This window comes from Panicum virgatum, chromosome 8N, assembly GCF_016808335.1.
Source record: "Panicum virgatum strain AP13 chromosome 8N, P.virgatum_v5, whole genome shotgun sequence".
Lineage (NCBI taxonomy): Eukaryota > Viridiplantae > Streptophyta > Magnoliopsida > Poales > Poaceae > Panicum > Panicum virgatum.
Genome location: NC_053152.1, coordinates 29,444,674 through 29,462,274, shown reverse-complemented (window position 1 = coordinate 29,462,274; position 17,601 = coordinate 29,444,674). Strand labels below are relative to the sequence as shown.

The 17,601-nt window shown below is 40.3% G+C and overlaps 1 long non-coding RNA gene across 6 annotated transcripts; it reads left to right on the top strand.

Moving 5' to 3' along the window:
• The first annotated feature begins 6,568 nt into the window (after window positions 1–6,568).
• LOC120686715 lies at window positions 6,569–11,477 on the top strand. Of its 6 annotated transcripts, none has more exons than XR_005680338.1 (6): window positions 6,569–6,628; window positions 6,702–6,782; window positions 7,063–7,137; window positions 7,306–7,380; window positions 10,967–11,329; window positions 11,425–11,477. It is a non-coding gene; the product is annotated as an uncharacterized LOC120686715 (long non-coding RNA). The 6 variants fall into 6 exon arrangements; XR_005680337.1 differs by having other exon boundaries at window positions 6,578–6,628; window positions 6,702–6,802; XR_005680334.1 differs by having other exon boundaries at window positions 6,593–6,628; window positions 6,702–6,815.
• The last annotated feature ends 6,124 nt before the right edge of the window (window positions 11,478–17,601 follow it).

Sequence of the window (17,601 nt, the reverse complement as noted above, 5' to 3'; positions counted from 1 at the left end):
ACTCACTACTAGATAGATCTTGAAGAATATATTGGAAGATGGTTTGTAGCTGTTCCCGTTCATATAGTCGAAAAATAGTAACATGTGGAATTTTTTTGCACTTGAATATAACCTTCCATAAGAAAATTGGAAAACCATATCCTAAGTTTTATATATTTTTCTCGGGATATAGAATTGTCTCTATGACGTATGTATATGCTTTATGTTTGCGATACTTGCGAACATAGTAATGGTCAAAGCCCATTTGGATTTTTTTTTTGGCAAGGGATTGTATTATCTGGAAAGCACAGACATGCACTAAATGTATCTTCTGTAACTCTTTTGTATTTTCTATTTGAAGAAAATGGTCAGTCTCTAACAAGTTCAATGCATCTTCATTGTTCATAATAGTATTCTCCCAAGTTTCTTTTCTAAATTCATATAAGTCGAAAACAATTTGTACGCATCAGACCATTTCTCTACATTCTACAATATAAAGAGTTCCCAGTCAATCATAAGAAAGGAAGAGTGTCTTAAATCTTCCATTATGGTCCGAATATTTTGAAATCCAGTATAATCATCAAATGTTTGGAAAGAGTATTCATCCTTCAACTCGTGTTTTAGTATAAAGAGGCGGTGACGTTCGGCTGATATGTTGACCAACAAACATTTCAAACTTTAAATAGGCACTGGCCGCCGATCCATCTATCATTTTTTTTTCTTTTGTGGTATGGGCAGTATGGCCAATGAGAAATCAACAAGTTCAGCTAACTGATACCATGTGCAGTCTACAGGTTTTGACAGAATCGAACACAAGCATTGGTTAATTTGATGCTGGCATCCAATTTTACCAATTCATTCTGCAAAAATGCCACGCACACAAAGGAAATCTCACATAATCATTACTGAGCCGCTGACAAACCGGCCCGGATGGACCATGGAGATGCCTAGGCATCATGAGGATCTCGCGAGGACTGGACTTTGCGCTACAAATCATGTGTGTATAGGCATGGGTAATTGTTCTTGAGGTAATTGTTTTGGTTGTCCGTCTGTCCTCCAGCAGTTGCAGATTTGATTACCGAAGAACTGTCTAAGGTGGTCCCCGGCTTGGCTTGTTTTTATTGGGACAGTTCTTCCTCGATCCCCTTCGATCAGGAGTCAGAGGGTCTTGCACAGACGCTAGCCACGCCATCGTTCCGGACCCGGGTCTTTGAACCCGGTAACCAGGGCGGGCTCATGGTTGTCGAGGGCCCCCGGGCGAACCAGATACTATGGATCTTTTAGGCCAACTATTTTTCGTTTGTGATAGTAATTAAAAGAAAGATAGAAATTCTAATAATATTTGTAATTCATGAATAATAATAATAATATCAATATTACAAACTAAAATGATAGAAATATAAAACTAGAATTATCTGCAACCTGCAAGCTAGAGCGCTAATACTAGCACCAAGGCAGCAAATGCTCACATGGACCGCGGTGCCGCCGCGCCGGCCGGTCTGCGTGTGCATGAGTGCATCGGACTCCGATCTCTGCTATCCGTGTCTGGCCGTTTGGAGAAGGAGAACACCCAACGCCGGCTCCGGACGAAAGTAGATGAAAACGAAACGCCGAACCCCGAGTCACCATCACGGCGCAGAAGTGCGGAAGTCTAGAAGAATGGACGCTACTTGGACCCCGAGTGGATGTTAGGCATGATGAGCTACTTTCTTTTTAGATGGATCCAAGTAAGAAGCTAGATTAGCCTGATATATCAGTTTGTGGTAAATATAAAAAAATTGGAATATTTTTTAAGATGGAATAATTTTTTTATGGCTGAAACAATTGTTCCAGCATAAAAAGATTGTTTTCTTATGTGTGATAGTTTGACTGCTAGTAACACGTGTGACTTCTAATATTTGCCAGAAAACCTATGTGCCTGGCTGACTGTTCGTATACTCCGAGTTGGACGAAATACTACTACCTATAACATGTTAGATGTTGGGCCCCCTCCTCCATGGGCCCCGGGCCGTCGCTCTAGCTGCCCTCCCCGTTAAGCCGGCCCTGCCGGTAACCTCTCTTTTTTATTACGAACACAGTACACACACAACCCTCTCTATAGCTGGTGTAGTAGAACCTCAAGATTGATGGTAACCCTACGTCTATGAGTATCTCCAAGAGATTGAACCAGTAGATCCTCAAGATTGATGAAGTCATCACAGGTGTCTTGCTGTCTAGTCGTGCTGAGTTGTGTACTCGAACTTGGTGGCCAAGTTCCACTGTACCATAAGAAACTTTATCAGATTGAACTACGCTTAGTTTGCACCTTTGCGGTAACCTCTCAACTCTATTGTGCCATGATTTGTGGCTGCAAACAAAGTGTTAGCAACTGCTTCATGTCATTTTGCTGGATATTTTTGTATTGGAAATAATGTAGGCCATATGTATGTTTGAGTAACTGATACAGTAGAAGGTTATTTACCATCTTGAGTCACATGTTGTAGTTGTCTATATTTGATTTTCTTAGAACGAACTTGGCAGCAGAGCCGCCCGCTATATTAAAGAGGAGCAGAGCCCATATAGTCGATAATAATGAATCATTTGATTCATTACTTATGTATGAGTTCACTTGCTCATACATAGTATTACTCAATTATTCTCACATTTCATATAACAGAATGCATGTTGAGTTTTACCTTAGCCACATGGTGATTCTTATTAGGGCACACTTAGAAGTCTTACTCATTGTTCCTACTTTTAGTACAGAAGTACATTAATCAAGCAAAAGTTTTCTGTATAATTGTTTAAAAATTTATCAAGAAAGCATTTCAAAACAAAATAGATAAGGATGGAATCCGATTCGGATAGCACCTTTTACCATATTTCAACTTGAATACAAATGTAGATTCAGATATTTTCAAATACGGATAGAAATGGATAAGTCAAATTCGTATATGTACTTGATTTTGGGTGATAATGAGCAGTAAGTATCCATTTTCTTCATCACAGATTTGAAAGAAAGTAATCATATAAAACATAGAAAAAAATAGATAAATATAACACATGTAGACCGAGATCATTCTCTAAAAATATCAATCAAGGAATAAATGATATAGAAAATTTATAATAAAAATATCTATATATTAGTATGAATATGTCCATTTAGGTAGGGATGAAAGCGGATCAGATGCAAATGATTATATATACAAATATGAATAGAGATATTTATTTTCACTCGAATTCATATTTGGATATGGATGATAGTGTCAAATGTTCCAAATATTGATATCCATCTTATTCAATATACGTATGTATATTCTAATTGAGTGTTTGGATATGGATATGGTATGGATGTTGAATACATATAAGATTTATTCCATTTAATGTCTGCATATCTTTGGTTGGATAGATGAACAATATCCATGCTGTTTTCACCCCCCCCCTACTTCGGCGACCTTATTAGATATAGACTAGAAACTCTAGACCTGCTTTTCTCTTGTCTTGGCCAGTGTTATTACCATGATAAGGTACTATTAACATTTATCTTTTATATATGCACCACAGATATATATACGTTGTATTAATCAATAGTCATCCTATAATTATATCAAACAATTTTTAGGATATGTTTGATTTTTTGAAGGTAGACCTCTTACAAATCCGGGTCAATGGTGGAGTTATTCTTAAGCACTTTTCCATAGACTTAAGCACTTCTCAAATTGTGCACTTCCAAACCTATTCATATTCTTAAAGTTCAAGGACTTGTTATGGACTCTATTATATGGTTGATGTACACACCCAATATTTGGTGGAGTCTGGACTTCAATTACTATTGACTTCAGTTATTTCTTATAAAACCATAGATGCGACCATTGTAAAAAATGTAAAGATAACAGCCTCCTTTAGGAATTGAACAAGTAAATTCTGCAAACATGTAGTTGCGAGTGCGCTTAAAATGGAGCACATACATCTTATACTACACATTTGTCCAGTTTGAAAAAAATTCCAATTTAATTAGACCTTGTTTGGTTCCAATAGGTCACCTGATTTATTATGTCGGTGACTTATTTATTAAGGCCCTTTGCTTTGTTTGTAGTGACTTATAAGTTAGCACTTGCTGCACAAAAAAAAAGTGACTTATTTCTGATGTAGAACTGGCCCGATCGTTCGAGAGGTACGATAAGTTCGATTGGTGGAGACTCGACGTTGGCGATACGAACTTCTAATTAGACACGATTTGAAGTCCTGCAACCGTTATACCACTGCTCCGTCAGTTATCAACTAAGCACAACTTGATTGATCTCGCTAAGAAAGCTTTTCTTGCAAGCGAATCGAAGAACACAAGCAAGAAAGGGTAAACACGCAATCTGAAATTGCAGATAAATATGAAGCGAACAACGAGATGAGGTTCAAGCTCTAATCACAAAAGAACTAATCGCCACAGTAGTGAAGAATAAGAACAGTGGCCCTGATTCATAGCAAAAGTACTAGACGTCACAGTTACAAGAAGATGATTGTTTCTCAAGGGAAAACAAGCTCTAAACAAAACCTAAACCCTAATGTGCGGCATCTATTGAGTTTATACCAGAAAGGGGGCAACCTAGGGTTGGGGGCGACCAGGGGGGCACCCACAACCTGGGCTTAAGGCTCAACACGATACAAAGGCCAACTCGGCCCAAAACAGTTGACGTAGTACCTTGTCCACACACACGCGCGCGCACACACACACAATGATCCACGAATTTTCTGGAGCTGGGACTAGAACCAAAAGAAGTGTCTCGTCGTCAGGTTTCCAACGCATCTGAAAACACCTTATTTGGACGTCATATGACGGGAGATATCGTCGTTTGAGTGCAGGACTGTTGGCTGAATCCGAACCGAACACGTAGTCCAAGTTGGTGACGACTTGTAGCTTGATGATGAGGCTGGCTTGAGTGTATCCAGCGTGGTGATGCCCTCTTCAATTTCACTTTAAGCAGGGGTGCACTTGCTTATGACTTATAAGTCCCTAACTTATAAGTCACTAGTGTTTGGCAAAATAAATAGCTTATTTTACTTTTTGGCTTATAAGTAGGGAGACTTGTTGAAACCAAACAAGACCTTAGATAATTAAATAAGCTAATAAATGAACTGATTTTTAACTCACTTGACAATCGGCACTCTCTCTAATCTCTATCTCCCTCTGTTGTCTATTCCCCTAAATCTGCCACTGTTGCGAGTGCGCGGCGGCGACTACGAGGCGGCTAGCGAGAGATCCGGATTCGGTGGTTCCACTCTATCGGACGGTGGATACTGTTGCAGCGGCACTACAGCGTCGGGTCCTGCATGGCGGTGGCATGTTCGGTGCAGGGCTGTCTGTTTTCTTGGTTTTCTCTTTTGGCTTTGGACTGCACCTTGGCGGCGACTTCAATTGCAGGAAAAGGTGGTTTGCCGCTCCGGCTTGGATTTGTCCGGCCAACGTTGCCTTGTGGAGTTGTTTTGACTGTGTTGATGCCCCAATCCAACCGGTCAAGGCCTCTCGAGGTTGTTTCGAGTTCTTCCCGTGTTAATGTCCCAATCTAACCAGGTGAGATTGAGTTGCGGAGTTCCCCGTGTTGACGGGCCAATCCAACCGAGCGAGTCATGTTTCTTATTTTATATTCTTTTGTTTTTCCTGACTTTAGCCTCCTAGGGCTATTGTCTTGTATTTTCCTACTATATCAATGAAACTCACACTATCTTGTGTGGTTTTTTCAAAAAAATAAATAAATCTGCCACTGTAGAAAAGCTCGTAGTAGGTCCTCTGTTGGCGCAGTTATTTGTTGTCCACGCCACCTTATCTTCCTATACGAATGACGCCATCATCTATTCATCCTCTTGCTTGAGCCTGGTGTGGATCGAGCACCATCTCTCCGCTAAATCTGTACCACACGTGAAATCAAACCAAATGTCCAAATCTGTTTCTATCTTTTGCTGTCTATCCATCTCGTCGCTGCCATCCACAATTGCTGCGAGCCTGCGACAACCAACATCCACTGCTTGCTGCGCACCACGCTCTCCGCCGCGCGCCTCCCCAATCTTCGCGCCAGCGCCGAGCACTGCCTCACTTGGTCACTTATTACATAGCTGCTACGTCTGTGCAAGCATGGAGCTGAAGAAGCTCGTTAATGGCGGCGAGCCGGCGACCCCGCAGTGGTCGCCAACCTCTGTGCAACGCGAGGAGACGACTCAACGCACGCAAAGCTGGTTCTACGGGTGACCGGGTGTTCGGCTTCTCACGGTCGATTTGACCGCTCACGTGGGTAGATCCCACAGCCACATCAATTCATCACTTATTACTAGCTTCACCCATCCGTCGTCCTCGTTCAAAGCACCGAGCGCTTCTTCTCCTTTCTTTTTTTCTCCCCTTCATCTCTCTCTTTTTGCTTCAGATCTGAATCCTAGGGAAGCTCCGCGAGCTTCGGCCCCAAGAGCAAGCGGTGCGGAGCACTAGCGGCAGGGGAGGTGCGGCGCGACGGCGGGATTCCCGAGCGGCGGCGGCGGCGTCTCTAGTTGGTGGAGCTCCGCGAGCGGTGCGGAGCGACGCCGGCCTTCCTGACGAGGCGCGACAGCCTTTCAAGGGAGCCGTGACAGTGGCGGCAGGGACCTCCCCGGGTGCTCGCCCCTAGCGGCGGCGGCGAGCTTCACGGGGGTTACGGCATTTTTTTCTTATTTTTTCCTTTTTTTGTTGATATGAGATTTGGGTGTTTTTTTGTTTTTTTCAGGTGTGATTCTGGTTTCGCGGCTATTCGTATCTGCTGTAGGGGGTGGGGGTGTTACAGATCAAGTTAGACTGCATATAAAAGGTAGAGCACCAGTATCGTCGGTACGGATTCATGGTAGTCAAATATAGCCAATCCATATCAGTTTTTATTTTCAGTTATATTCTGGTAGCTGTATTATCTTCACAGATCATTGAACTTTGAATGTCCAAGTATTTGAATAGGGATGCAGAGATCTAGAGGGTTTCAAACACCTTTTTTATGAATCTAGTAATAGATGTCACTAGTTTTTCTGAATGAGTATATACCTTTTTTTTTTCTAATAGCTATAGACAAACCTTTTTTCATTTTCTTTTTTGTACAGTAGATGGATGACAATACTGATTCGGAAGGTGTCCGGTCAAGTAATGAAGCTAAAAGATCGAAGCAAACCTCCAGAGTTAGTATCTCTTTTTTCACCATTTTATCTCCCCATGGGCCTTTTTCCATTACTTCTGAATAATCAGATTGTTCCTTTTATGTTGTGTGCATGATTTTTTTACCGGGACCAAGTAAGTAATGTAACACCTCCCCCCTCCACATTTTTTTTGTACCTTTATGTTCTCAGGAAGATGAACACACAAGCACCTGTGATGGCGGCTCTTTAAGAGCGGCAGTGCCAATGAATTTGGAAGGATGTTCAGTATGTGCCCCCATCAACAACTGCTGTTATTTTTGTTTTTGTTTTTTCATGCCGCTACATATGGCCTTAGGAGACCTTAGCAGTAAATTTATAACAAGGTTTATATCAGAGACCTTAGCAGTAAAGTTTTTTATGTGTTAGTTAATTTTTTATATGGATATGTTCTGTATCTGGCGGCCATCTTTTTTTTTGGTTGATAACTTTTGACCAATTTTTTTCACCTTTTATATCATCACAAAAAGCTTTTTCATCTACCAAAATTCCCCCTGTAAAAAGTTTTCCTGTAAAAGTTATACGGTACTATGTTATCACTTCGACAATGACAAATTTTTTTGCTTCTGTTCACACAAACTTTTATACCATCGATGTACAACTTTTGTATTTGGTAATTTTTTTCATCAAAAAGTTTCTCCACTAAACTTTTTCTCACACCTTCAACATTATTTATTTCTTTGCAACAAAATTTTGTCTCTCGTGTCAGTTAATTTTTTTATGGACAAGTTCTGTATGCAAGGGCAGAAGTTTTCTTAGCATTTTCAGCACCATAGAAGTGTCTCAAAAGTTTTGCAGCTATAATTTTTTTTCTATGAACAAGTTCTTTCTGATGAGTATAGTTCAATGGACATTTTTCTTTCTACTCAATTGTTTTATGTACCAAAATTTAAATCTACTAGTATCATGACAAAGCAATTGCATATTATTCTGAGGCTGATTCCAACAAAAACCATATCCAGGTTTTTTTTTGCATATTACTTAATTTTTTTTTCTCCTATATAATTGAATTCATTTTTTTGTTTCTCAAAATACTACCCAGCTCTGACAATATTACTTAAATTTTATTTTTTCTCCTATATAATTGAATTGAATTCATTTTTTTCTCCTATATAAGTTTTTTATTCAAAAATTTTATGATAAATATTTTTTTCTCTTAAATTTTTTCATTCCAAAATTTTATGATAAATATTTTATTCTTTTCTCAGAAGCATTTTTTCAGTAGTGACCATGATAAATATTTTTATTATCTTAAACTTTATGCAAGTTTGAAAATATTTTTTTCCTATTCTTTTTCTTATGAGTTTTTGTTTGCGGATATAACTTATTGTGATAAATATTTTTACTATGCATAATCTTTTCATTTTGAAATCTTTTTTCTGCCTCATAAAGTTTTCTGATACATTTTTTTATTCTCAGCTTAACATAAAATTCTTTTCGCCTATATTTATCGTTTGCAGAAATTTAGCTCCAATTCTCACTTGCGAAGATGACTAGACTTGTTGGTAGACTGTCAAAAGTTCAGAAAGAGATTGTTACATCCAGTGGATTTGGGTCATTACTTGCTCTTAGCTGCTCATCCATCCCAAACAATCTAGTAATTTTGCTGGCAAAACATTATGATTCCAGATCCAAGTCTGTAAAGCTTCCAGGTGGCATACTCGTTCCAACTGATTAGGGTCCGTCACGTCAACCTGCCATACTCGGCCCAACTAATTAGGGCCAGTCACGTCAACCTGCCATACTCAGCCCAACTGATTAGGGCCAATCACGTCATCCTACCATACTCGGCCCAACCAGTTAGGGTTGTTTGGGTTTTTAGGGTTCGACTTCATTACCATATGTCTTGATTTTTAGTATATATGAAGGTTGACTTGCCATAATTGGCTCAACTGATTAGGGTCAGTAACGTCCACCTACCATACTCGGCCCAATTGATTAGGGTCAGTCACGTCATCCTGTCATACTCGGCCCAACTGATTAGGGCCAATCACATTATCCTACTATACTCAGCCCAACGAGTTAGGGTTGTCTGGGTTTTAATGTTCGACTCAATCATCATATCCTGTCATACTTGGGTTTTAGTGTTGACTTGCCATACTTGTCCCAACTGATTATGGCCAATCACGTTCTCCGGCCATACATGGCCCAACTGATTAGGTCCAATCATTATCAACCAGCCATACTCATTCCAACTGATTAGGGTCTGTCACGTCAACCTGCCATACTCGGCCCAACTGATTAGGGCCAGTCACGTCAACCTGCCATACTTAGCCCAACTGATTAGGGCCAATCACGTCATCCTACCATACTCGGCCCAACCAGTTAGGGTTATTTGGGTTTTTAGGGTTCGACTTCGTCACCATATGTCTTGATTTTAGTATATATGAAGGTTGACTTGCCATAATTGGCTCAACTGATTAGGGTCAGTAACGTCCACCTACCATACTCGGCCCAATTGATTAGAGTCAGTCACATCATCCTGTCATACTCGGCCCAACTGATTAGGGCCAATCACCCTATCATACTATACTCAGCCCAACGAGTTAGGGTTGTCTGGGTTTTAGTGTTCGACTCAGTCACCATATCCTGTCATACTTGGGTTTTAGTGTTGACTTGCCATACTTGTCCCAACTGATTAGGGCCAATCACGTTCTCTGGCCATACATGGCCCAACTGATTAGGGTCCGTCACGTCAACCTGCCATACTCGGCCCAACTGACTAGGGCCAGTCACGTCATCCTGCTATGCTCGGCCCAACTGATTAGGGCCAATCACGTCATCCTACCATACCCGGCCCAACCAGTTAGGGTTGTCTGGGTTTTAAGGTTTGACTTTGTCACCATATGCTTTGTAGTTTTGTCAAGTGTTCAACTAGCTCGAGCTATCAGGTGATTTATTGTAGTTTCGTTTATGACTCTGTCTGCATACGGCAAGGCTAGTTCATGTGGGGGTTTTACCGTCCTTGCTCATTGATGAGTCGATTTGATTAGTGCTTTGGCGGATGTGTTGTTTGCTTGTTATTATGATTTCGTTTGTGAACTAGCTATACAATCTAGATGGATCTATCTTCATGTAGCTTAGCGATGTTGATATTTTGATGCTTTATGCCAGTTCTAAGTGCAATTTATTGTCTGCATCTAGAAGGCCTTAGTTCTTTTCGCCTCATTTGTAGCTAGGGAATTGATGAAGATTGGCTCTTATTGATATATTAGTATATTCTGTTCGGTATCTGAATCGTGGCTTGGGGTTTGAGCTTGGCATAGGATTGACTTTGTGCTATTGGGCTTTGCGAGTCTAGATTTAGTTGCAGACTTGCAGTTTGGCGCTTTTGCTTTCAATTTATATGTTCTGGTTTTGGTTAACTGGACACAAGTGCCCATGAATTATTTGATTTAACACACCCATCTGCCAATTTGGATGGTGCTTACATGTTTTGTGTCCGTTTTGGTATTCAGATCCTAACATTTAAAATGTATTTGCACATGAAACTTATATGGCCCCTCCGTATGGTTATTTGCTGATTTTATGGTTCCTTCTAAATCCTTGTCATGAATCGTATTTTAGTAGTATCTGTAGGACACCTGAAATGTGCTTTGAGCATTTTTGGACATTGCCCAGGAATTCACTTGAACACTAGTGAGCTCTGTGAGTAGATTTTCGTTCTGGTTTAGTTTTTATTCTCTAACTCTATATGTTCTTTGTTTTTTTTTAAAAAAGTTCGCTACCAGGAAAAGGTAGTAATTGAATTCAGCAGGTTTTTGCTAATAATTTTGTTTATTGCTAATGACTGGTATATTCTACCATGACACAGACCAAATTGACCATCTGTGAAGGAGAAGATGGCACTGAGTCATCTAATGGAGATGTGTTGATCTTTCCAGATATGATCAGATACAAAGCCTTCTAACTAATAAGCTTGTTTAGGCTTTTAAAGCCAACTACTTCTTATTTTTCAATCTGTAACATAATGCTTGCAGAGGTCTGACTCATTTTGACGTCGACAACTTTGTTGAAGAAGTACTTGTGAAGGATACTGAGTGGCTTCCTGGATCTCCTGAGGCTATCAGCGAGTCCTATGTCTTCACCTTCTTCATCATTTCTTTTAATTAAATTTTATTTCTATCTCTATAAACCAGGGTGTAATTCTGGAGAACAACATTGCAGGGACCAGAAGGTACCCACCACCCTAGCCTATGCCCATCCATTAGTTCACCAAATTCAAATATCATATATTTTACGTATCTTATATTTTGCAACCTTTTTTTGTAGGAGCCATACTTGAAGATTTCCAAACAGGCATCATTGCGTTGTTAGACCACTAACGTCAAAAAAAAGTTTGCAGGAAGAAAATATTTCTATTTTTTATGTGCACCTAAATTCTGTTGGTTATTGAATAGTTGTAATCCTTTATATTATATATATATATATATATATATATATATATATATATATATATATATATATATATATACAGTAAAGGTGTGGCGTACATTTTTTTGATCATTCTATTTTTTTCCAATTGTTTGTTGTTTTGTTGATGAAGTAAACTTGTCCTCAAATTTTTTTAAAGATGTTCATGTAGTAAAGTTTTTTTTCTCAGATTCATTTTCTTCCAATCTTTTTTCGCGTACAAGGTTTTCCCACAAAATTGTTCAATACTATATAACAACAATAACATAGCCTTTTTTTCCCAAGCAAATTGGGGTAGGCTAGAGATGAAACCCGAAAGAAATAAGTTCAAAGTTCAGTCACATTGATAGCTAGTCTCCAAACGCTCTTATCCAAAGCTATCTCTTTAGAGATATTCTAATCCTTAAGGTCTCTCTTAACCGACTCATCCCACATTAGTTTAGGTCTACCTCTACCCCTCTTTACATTATCGACCCGCTCAAGAACCCCATTACGCACCGGCGCCTCAGGAGGCCTTCGTTGGACATGTCCAAACCATCTCAGCCGATGCTGGATAAGTTTCTCCTCAATTGGTGCCACCCCGACCCTATCCCGAATAACTTCGTTCCGGACTCTATCCCTCCTTGTGTGCCCGCAAAACCACCCGCATCTCTGCTACACTCAGTTGCTGGACATGTCGCCTTTTTGTAGGCCAACATTCAGCACCGTATAACATTCAGCACCGTATAACATGGCCAAAATTGTTCAATACTATATTATCTATAAATTTTTTCATGTAAGAAATTTTCATGTCAAACCTTTTTCCTTCTTTTCGAACATGTAAAGTTTGTCGGGTTCACTTTTGTTAATTTAAATTTATTTTTTTACGTATAATTTTTTCCCACAAAATTGTTCAATACTCTATTGTCTATAAATTTTGTCATGTCAAAAATTTTTATATCAAACTTTTCCTTTTTTACAACATGTAAATTTTGTCGAGGTCAATTTCATAAATTATATATTTTTACTTGTTTTCACTGTTCCAAATTCTTTAATTGTAACTTTAAAACTTAGTTTTATTTTGAGTCCCCCACCCGATATTTGCACCCTATTATCCCACATCCCGAAAAAAAGAATTCCTGAAAGAGATGGAGTGGGGCGTGATTAGTCTTATGCGGCGGGAACCTGTTTCCCGAAAAGAGAAGGAAAGAAGCGGCGGGAATCTATATTCCGAAAAGAGAAAGAAAGAAATATAATTTCTTATTTGAAATGGAAAGGTGCGCAGTCAGAGAATCCACCGCACGGTCTAATCCCAACCGGCGACCGTAAACTAGCCACGCCCCTCAACGCAGTACGATACCGGTGGCTGCCCACGAGCTGAACGTCCATTAAGGATCGGATGGCTGTCATAGCATGATGACGTGGCCCAATGGTTGACGGAAGCTTGGTGCAGGATTCATCTTAAAGAGATTCACCTTTGAGTGCATACCGATTCAGTTAATTGGGATAATAACATGTTACGCTAAAATTGTTGTAAACGTGAATATTCGGATGTAGGTAAGTGTGCCTGGGGCATGGTGACGTGTGAAGCCCGCCTACACATGGACGGGTGACGGGTCTGAGATTCCTGATCTGACAGACATCACACGCTGACAGTCATCCGTGCCGGACGCTGTGCGCAAGTCACCAACCTTGGCTGGACCCTTTGGGTATCTAAGCCAAGATGCTTTCAAAATTTTAAAATTTTATAAGATTTCTCGTCACATCAAGTTTTTAAATATATACATGTAGTATTAAATGTAGCTAAACAAAATAACTAATTACATAATTTCTCTATAATTTGTGAGACGAATCTTTTGAGTCTAGTTAACTCATGTTGGAATAATAATTATTAAATACAAATAAAAGTACTGCAGTATTTTACAGCCAAAATTTATGCATCTAAATAAAACCAGAGGCAAGGTGACGAGCCAGTATTTTTGGCAGATCCGCATGGCTCCGTGGACGGACGGCAGGAGTCAACACTCAATGCAAACAGTCGTATGACCGTACTCTACACGGTTCTGTAATTTAGGCCGTGTTTAGATGTTTTGCAAAAAAATTTGCAATGGAATTTTATGAATTTGAAATACTAAATGAAGTCTATTTACAAAACTTTTTGCACAGATGAGTTGTATATCGCGAGACGAATCTAACGATGCTAATTAATCCATAATTAATTAATAATTAGTGGATGGTTACTGTAGCATCACTGTTGCAACTCATGGATTAAGTAGGCTCATTAGATTCGTCTCGCGATTTACAGTCCATCTATGTAAAAATTTTTGTAAATAGACTTCATTTAGTACTCCATGCATGTGTCGAAACATTCGATGTGACGTTTTTTTTTGCGTTTACGGGGTTTATGGTGTGTGAACTAAACAGGACCATACCTAATACTCGCACAGTCCCAAAATACAATCTAGAAATTTTAAGACAAATTAACAAGAAGGTAAAATATGTTAATCCTTATTTACCTATATTTGATAGTAGTTGATTCTTACGTGTGCATGCGCTTTATAAATATTGGTAAAGTGACTTGTTTTATAGGATAAATTTGAATCCTAGGCTGACTTGTTTTATGGAATAGAGGGAGTAATTAGGTACTTCATGTTTGAATTGTATTCTATCACAATAATGCCTGCCTTGTATTTATGGATTGTAAAGATCTAGAAATTTTAAGAATTCGATTTGAAAAAGGACTGAACTTATATTTTATACAATTTAAAGATGAAAATGACTGAGGGCCAGATGGGATTATGAAAGAGGCATTAGAACCAAGAATCACTACCATCCCATTGTACTACCGACAATCTAGTAGGATTTTTGGCTTCCACTACGTGTTTACCGTGGAGTACTCACTTCTCTTCTTTTTAAATGGTAGTATCACTTTTCCGATGCACGTAATCTATATCTTGATACTGAAACTTATGGACGTACAAAAGCTCAAAAAATTGAGTTTTTCAGTTTTCTATATAAACTAAACTTTTTTGAGCTTTTGGCTCTCCGAAAACTATGCAGGAAGTTTGCTGTTTGTTTGAACTTTTAGCTTTTCATGTTGAAAAGCTGCTCAGAAGCTCAAACAAATAGACCTCCAGACGTCGCCATGGGCACGGTTAGGATGAGGGCACAACAAATGGAAAACCCGCACACTTATTACGTTAGGCTAACGGTGATCCTATGATGGGGGAGCATGCACTACTGGATTTCCCAAGTTTGCCGAGTGCCCGAAACACTCGGCAAAGGCTTTGCCGAGTGTGGCACTCGGCAAACCAGACTCGGCAAAAAAAGTGACGGCGAAGCCATCTTTGCCGAGTGCCTTTTTTCGAGCACTCGGCAAATAATTTTCGCAACAAATAAAAAAAAGCCAGTGCCACCGCATCTGCCGTCGTCAGCACTGCCCCGCCACCACATCCGCCGCCACCGCCGCCGCCACTACTCCGCTCGGGCCCTGTCGCCGCCGCCACTGCCTCGCTCGATGCTGGCCGCCGGAGCTGCTGCCCAAGATCCGCCGCCGAAGCTGCTGCCCCAGATCCGCCGTCCCCGGAGAAGATGCTGAGAAGGGGCGGGCCCCGCGCCATCGCCATGTCGCCGAAGGAGGGGCAGGGCCCCCGCACCGCGCGACGTCGCCGGAGTAGGGGCGGGGGGGCCTGCGCCGCGCGGCGTCGCTGAAGGGGAGCAGGGCCCCCGCGCTGCGCCGCCAAGGAGGGGCGGGGCACCTCCCCGCGCCATGTCGCCAAAGGAGGGGTGCCGCGTTGGAGGAAGGGCGGTGCCCCCGCGCCGCGCCGCGTTGGAGGAGGAGGGGCGGTGCCCCCGCGCCGTCTCGAGCCCCGCCCTCGCGTGAGGGAGATCTAGTCTCGAGTGCCGCCGAGTGTAGATCCAGTGTGAGGGAGAGATGAGTGAGGTGGAGAGAGTGAGGGATAGGGTTAGGGTTTGCCTGTTTTATAAAGGGTGATCGGCTTTGCCAAGTGTCGGATCAGGACACTCGGCAAATATGTATTTTTTACCGAGTGTTATACAGGGAGCATTCGGTAAATTTTTTTTAATTTTTTCTATTCCTTGCTTCTTCTTTTTCTGTTGTTTTTAATTTATTCTGATGTATTTTAAAAGTATTTTGTTAATTCACTCGGCAATATTATGTATTTAATTTTTCTACTAATATTGTTATATTATTTTATGCAGTTATCGCTCAAATTTAATTTATATTAATGAAAATTCTATAATTACACTTAATACATTAAAATTATCAAATGGTTTCAAATAATTATCAAAATTTCACATTAAACAAATTATGTCTCTACTGCATGTACAAAAAAATTTGTAGTCAAATCACAATTCGACAGACATTTTGACTCCAAATCTTATCGAATCCTTCTCGAAACTACGATTCTTCTTTTGAGATGCTTCAGTTTATAAACATCGTGCATGACACAATTTGTAAAATCTTCTCAATTTTTTTATCACAGCCTCCATGTATGATACCATCACATCATGACAAATCTTATAATTTTCATACTTCATATGTTTTTTTAAAAAATTTAAAAACCATTCAGCCACACATTCGTGCCATATTTCCTGAACAAGAAATTCAAAATTCCTTTTCGTTTTACGAGTAAGGCCTCAAACTGATATGAATAACATGAATATCAATTTTCTACTCACTTTATTCTATTAATCGAATCACTTGCAATTCAAATTGACTTGATTCAAAAAATTACTCGAAATGCAATTAATTAATCAAATATAGCAAACAAATGCAACAAAGTACTAAATTTAAATATGGATTACCAAATGTTGCATGTGAGGAGTAGAAAAAATTTGGAAGGGTAGAAAAGAAAAAAAAATATTTATTTTGCCGATGTAAGGATCGATGGACCAAGAGGGGGTGTGAATTGGGCCTTTTTCAATTTCTAAAACAAGGTAAAGCAACCTTAACCTATGCAATACTAGTAGGGCACCAATTCACCAACCGGATAACTAAGCTACCTACACAAGCTAAGAGAGATAAAAAAAATAAAGCCTAACAAGGTAGAGCTAAGTTATGATCTCTAAGTCAAGCACATGAGTAAATTGCATGAAAGAAAATGCTTGAATAAAGAGAGTGGACAAGAGACGACCGGATTTTTTCCCGTGGTATCGATGTGTTGGCACACACCCCTAATCCACGTTGTGACACTCTCAAAGAGTCTTGTCACCTCCCAAGTCACCGAGACGAGGACGCTCACTAAGAGTCTCCGTTCACCATCCCGGCGTGGTGGAGATCAAGCCACGTACAATCTTCTTCTCCGGGCTCCCACAATCCTTGGCAAGCTCCGCGAGAAAACACCTCGATCACCAAGATCGCCTAGGTGATGCCAATCACCAAGAGTAACAAGCTAAGGCCTTCACTTGAGCAAGAACCGATCACCAAGAACGGATGCACACTAGCTTCTCTCTACTCAAGTCCTTAATCTTGCTTCTTGATTGATTGAATGCACAAGTATGTGAATGATGAAGCTCAATGTGGCTCTTGACTATAGTATGAGTGTATGGATGTTGCCTGGTGTCAAGAGTGGGCGAAATGACCCATTGGAGGGGTATATATAGGCAGCTCACACAAATAGAGCCGTTGGAGAAAAGCTGCCAGAAAACTGCGTAGCGCCGGTTAATCCGACGTCCCTCCATTTGTCATCGTCGGTTTAACCGGTGAATGTAAACTGCCTCTTCTGAAAACTAGCCGTTACAACTTGGGCAGATTGACCGACGTATCATCGGTTTAACCGGTGAGTGTAGTTGTCCACTGATCAACTGAAAAACCAAGTCTCTGGACAACTGCACTGACGTTAACTCAAACCTATCGTCGGTTTAACCGGTGAGTACAACTTTTGAAATCCATTGAAAAAACATCTCACTGGTCAATTGCACCGACGTCTTGATTCAAACAGCGTCGGTTAATCCGGTGAATAGAACTTGAATTGCCCTGGAAAAACCAACTCTGGACTAATGCACCGACGTTAAATTCAAACACGTCGGTTTAAC